Here is a 5,520-nt window from a genome sequence, read left to right on the forward strand (position 1 = left end):
TATTCTTAATTTTGCTTTATTTTTTTAAAAAAAAAAAAAAAACCCCCCCCCCCCCAAAAAAAAAAAGTTCCTCAGCGTGTTCTTACTTTTTTTTTACATATATAAATATAGTAAAAAAAAAGTAAGAAGAAAACTGAGGCTGCTGCGCTGAGAAGACGCCGAGGCTAAATTTATTTCAAACTATGGTACAAATAATTATAGAGGGCAGTTTATACCTCATGTTTAAATGATTATTTGTTAATGGCTATTATAATAGTAAGATAGACTAGATTTATTTTTACTTATATAATAGCTATATAATAGTTATGAAAAGGGTAAAGAATAATTTTAAATGTTATATATAGTTAATGAAATGACATTTAGTGGTTATAGTGTAGTTAATTTAGATTTATTGTACATTATTGCTATCTTATTAGGTATATTAGTTATTATTAGTAAAAATCCTATAGTATCGGTTTTATTTTTAATAGGTTTATTTTTATGTATATCTGCTTATTTAATTCTAACAGGATTAAACTTTATAGGATTATCATACTTATTAGTATATGTTGGGGCAGTATCTATCTTATTTTTATTTATATTAATGTTAATAAATGTTAGAATATCTGAACTATTAATAGATAGTATTAATAGTATACCTTTAGCTATATTAGTAGGTAGTTTCTTTAATTATTTTGTAAATAATGTTTTACCATATATGGTTATGACTAATAATTTACTTTATCATTTTAGCATTAAAAAAAATTTAACGAATGTTACATCTGTGTCATGAGATGGATATTTAGCAGAAACTTCTCATATAACAAGTATAGGAAATATACTGTATGGTAATTATTCAATATGATTAATAATTACATCCATTATATTATTACTAGCGATGGTTGGGGCAATAGTTATAACTCTAAAGCCACAAACGAATGCAAAATAATAAAAAAATAATAATGATAGTACGTCTTTCCTTTTTGTTTCTTAAAAAAAAAGAAACTTTTTAAACAAAAAAAAAGAAATTAGCTCAATTGGTAGAGCATCCGTTTTACACGCGGCAGGTTAAGTGTTCGAATCACTTATTTCTTATTACTTATATATGGTAAGTAAATATATTTATAGAGATCTTAGCTTAATGGTAAAGCGTATGACTTTTAATCATTCTCATAAGGGTTCAAGTCCCTTAGATCTTAAAAAACATACACGGCTATAGGTTAATGGTAGACCATTCATTTATTTAAGTAATACCATCTAATTAAGCAATATCGTATTTCTAATTAGAGAAAGTTAATCTATATAAGCAATAAATAGTTAGATGAAGTATTAATGCCTAATACTGTTAACATTGTGAGGTTATAGGCTGCAAATCTTTACTAACTACAGGGTAAGATTAAATATAATAAACAATTCAAAAGTAAGGTTGATTAACTACCAACCAAATTTCAATATAAGGCATATAATATCCTTAGGTTTAGGTTTATTGCTATTGTTCCTATTGCTATTGTTTCTGTTTGTTTATTTTTTTTTTTCAAATGAAAAAAAAAAGAAACTAAACAAAGATACAGGTTTATCTCACGAGTTTTCATCTGTTTGTTTATTTTTTTTTTAAGCTGCGTAATTTTTTTCTAGCAATTTCCACGAAATTGCGTCGAAAAAAAAAATAAGAGGAAAAAAGATTAAAAAGTTAGAGCATTTTATATAGGAATATGCATTAAACAATAGTAATAAATAGAAAGAATTCGCCTCCGGGGATTTTATTAAAACAAAAAAAAAACGGCTATAGGATAATGGTTAGTCCAATCGTCTTCCAAACGATGTGTACCGATTCGACTTCGGTTGGCCGTATAGGGTCAGTAACTTAATGGTAGAGGACTTTCTTGTCACGAAAGTAGATATCGGTTCAAGCCCGGTCTGACTCGTACTCTATTATAATGAACTTTATAATTCTATTTTTATTTTTTAATTTCATACTCTTCCACTCTCTATTTAACTTTTACAATCTACTAAGTTAAATTCTTTATAAAAAGCCATTCTACACTTAACTTTTCAGTTTTATAGTTAACATCCATACTACACTTAACTTTTAAGTTATATAGTTAACATCCGTTATAGGTTTAACTTTCATAGTTAACTCCAATTCTAGTAAAATTTTTTATAAATTTTATACAATTCACACCGCAAAAGGAAAAGTTGCTATAGGTAAGGCGAGATATTTGCTAAATATTGTGTTTAACACCTGGTGGTTCAAATCCACTCTTTTCCGAATATAGATATAATATTTATACACATCTGAAGGGATAAAGTTTTACACATCTAAACGGATAAAGTTTTTACACATCTAAACGGATAAAATTTTCACGCAGCTAAAAGGATAAAGTTTTTACGCAGCTAAAAGGATAGAATTTTTACACATCTAGACAGATAGTATACGTTATACATAATTACAATAATTTCATTATTTTGAATGTAGTATTTATGTAATATATTTATATTTGTTAAGTCTTCATTAGGTAATTATATTGAAAACAATAACAAATCTTTTAAAGGATTAATAAATAGTCTAGTTAATTTCAAAAATCGGGTTATTAACATTAGTATCGTTTAATTTTAAACATCATTTTATATAAAATGATAGTTCAATTTTATATAAGGTGTTATTAATAATTTTAAAAAAGAGTATAGTTTAATTGGTAAAATAGGAAGCTTCAAACTTCAAATTTCCAGTTCAAGTCTGGATGCTCTTGTTATAATATAATGAAAAAATTTATAAGCTTATATACTTTTATTTAATACTTTTAAGTAATCTTTCCATTGTTTTAAATTTTCATATACTATATGTGTTATAAAGGTTCCTTAGCTTAATAGGTAAAGCGCATTCTTGATAAGGATGTGATCGACGTTCAATTCGTTGAGGAATCAAAAAGGTGCGTTAGTTAAATTGGTATAACCACATGCTACGGACATGTTCTTACAAGTTCGAGTCTTGTGCGCACCTGCACTTTAAGTATTTATAAGCTATTTCATTTATTAAAATCCCCGGAGGCGAATTGTGCACACCTATACTACCCCCCCCCCCCGCAAGCTGGCGGTTATTTTTTTTTTTCTTTTGCTTAACTGTTTGTTTATTTTTTTTTATAAAAAAAGAAACTAAAGCAATAAACCATTGAGAAAAAAAAAAATTAGCCCTCCAGTTTCTTTTAACTTTTTGATGTATATAGGATATATCCTACAAAAAAAGTAAGAAGAAAGAGGGGCTGTAATTTTTTTTACATAGGATATATGCAAAAAAAAGAAATAACTGGGAAATATGAACAATATATTATATCTTTTTTTTTATAGTTTCTTTTTTTTCTGTTAAAAAAAAAAAGAAACAAACAGAACAAATACAAACGGTTTGGACCCCCCCTCTTTCAGGGGGGGGCCTAAAAAAGAGAATTGACTGAGTGGTTTAAAGTGATAAGCTTGAAACTTATTTGATTGAAAGATCACATCCGTTCGAATCGGATATTCTCTGTTATATCTTTATAGATTCTCTTTTTTATTTTTATAAATAGATTATCTATCCCACAATATAAAGATATTATCTTGTATTTTTATAAATAGATTATCTGTTATACAATATAAAGATAGTATCTATAGTTAAATAGTACATTGTATAAACAGGTTAGAGCCAGGTTGGTTAGGCGCCTCATTTGGGTTGAGGAATTGTTATGTTCGAATCATAATAACCTGAAATGGGATTTTAAATCACTTTTATATAAAAATATATAGTAATGTATTGGATATGTAATGTATTATTTCATAATGTTATTACCTTATATATTTAGATTATAGATTATAAGGATTAACTTTATGGCTAGTATATAAAGAGACTATTATAGAATAATTAAAGGCTGTATATTAAACCATTAGTACCGTAAAAATGATGGCTTAGTTATCGTTTATTAGGGAAAAGGGTAGAAGAATTTCTATAAAAAAAAACGAAGTGAATTGAAGTATCTTATTAGCTTCAGGAAAATAAATCAAACGAGATTCTATTAGTAGTGTGAATGAAAATAGATATAGGCTTAAAGTAAAATGGATATATCTGTTTGAATATAGGGGAACCTTCCTCTAAGCCTTAATATAATATACAAGCGATAGAGAATAGTACTGTGAAGGAAGTATGTGAAATAGTAGTCTTATAAGCAGCTCAAGGTAAGTTTAATAAACATATGAGAGCGTACCTTTTGTATAATGGGTCAGCAAGTTCTAGTTAGATGCAAGCAAGTAGTGATTCGTGGTGATATAGTAAATAAGATGGTAATAGTGAATAACCTAAATACACAAAACATAATATAAATACACAAAAAAGAATCAATTTGCCTAGATAATCCAATTATTAAGTAATGAATTAGTATCTAATTAGAGACCCGAAGAGTAGTGATCTTACCATGGTCAGGCTTATAAAAGGCCGAATGGGTTATCGTTGTAAAGATATCCAAAGAACTGTGGTAAGTTAGTGAAAGACAATCCTGACTACTATAGCTGGTTTTCCGCGAAACATATGTAAGTATGTAGTTTAAATAACATCATAGCAGGTACAGAACTGTAATCTCGGACAATTTGTGCATTAATATCCTATTAGGGTAGATAATGCCTTGTGCATATGGGGGGGTCGTGAAGACTCTATTCGCGAGTATTTGCTCTCGGAAGGGCAATGATGAGTGTTGAACTATCAGACATTTAACGATAAGGTTGTGTGTCAAAAGGGAAACAGCCCAGAACAAGTGTTTAAGGTTCCAAAGTTTTTGTTAAGTGAAAGTAAGGAAGTATTTAAACTATACAACCAGGAAATAGGCTTAGAAGCGGCCATTTTTTAAAGACCTCGTAACAGAGCACTGGTTCAAATGGTTAATTCGTTAACCTAATTAGTTAAAAGCGCCGAAGATATAACGGATCTAAAACAAAACACCGACACCTTGTCCATAATAATTATACTAGGTATAATCCTAGTTTACTATACTTAAAGGTTATTTAAGTATTATTTATGGGGTAGCGGAACATTGGGTAAATCGGATAGAACTGGAGACGGTTAGTTCTCTATGGGGGGAAGAAACCATTGTATATTTTTATACAAAAGTCGTAACCTTTGCAGCTGGGGATGAAAAGACCAGAAGTAGCACCCTGTTAAGGGATAAGATTCTATGAATCTTCATTCCAAAAGGATAGAGAATACAGTTCATTAATTATAATGTATTTGTTTAACAAATACATGCACCGACTAGATAATAGAGGTATCCAAAGATATCCCAAGTGAGAATGCTGACACGAGTAACGAAAAAGAGGGATAAATTGGGCAAACCCAATTGAACAGGGATAGATTGAAAACGTAAATAAACTAAAATAGATGATACGTCCCTTCACCTCTCGCCTTAAGCTTATGGGAAAGTTAATCGGTCTCTAAATTTAACCTAAAGGATAAAATGATGAGGAGATTATATGTGACAACATAAAGAAATGGAGTAAAATGTTCTGGAAAAGCATATAATATAC

At 28.9% G+C, this 5,520-nt stretch overlaps 5 non-coding genes across 5 annotated transcripts; all 5 read left to right on the forward strand.

Annotated features, from left to right (window-relative positions):
- The first annotated feature begins 1,001 nt into the window (after window positions 1–1,001).
- Window positions 1,002–1,074, forward strand: J4E90_011070. Its single transcript has one exon. It is a non-coding gene; the product is annotated as a tRNA-Val (tRNA).
- Window positions 1,075–1,106: 32 nt separating this feature from the next.
- Window positions 1,107–1,178, forward strand: J4E90_011071. Its single transcript has one exon. It is a non-coding gene; the product is annotated as a tRNA-Lys (tRNA).
- Window positions 1,179–1,832: 654 nt separating this feature from the next.
- Window positions 1,833–1,904, forward strand: J4E90_011072. Its single transcript has one exon. It is a non-coding gene; the product is annotated as a tRNA-Asp (tRNA).
- Window positions 1,905–2,832: 928 nt separating this feature from the next.
- J4E90_011073 lies at window positions 2,833–2,904 on the forward strand. The gene has a single exon. It is a non-coding gene; the product is annotated as a tRNA-Ile (tRNA).
- A 4-nt stretch (window positions 2,905–2,908) lies between these two features.
- On the forward strand, window positions 2,909–2,980 carry J4E90_011074. The gene has a single exon. It is a non-coding gene; the product is annotated as a tRNA-Arg (tRNA).
- Window positions 2,981–5,520: the final 2,540 nt, after the last annotated feature.

This window comes from Alternaria incomplexa (assembly GCF_024043165.1).
Source record: "Alternaria incomplexa strain BMP 0042 chromosome Unknown scaffold_42, whole genome shotgun sequence".
NCBI lineage: Eukaryota > Fungi > Ascomycota > Dothideomycetes > Pleosporales > Pleosporaceae > Alternaria > Alternaria incomplexa.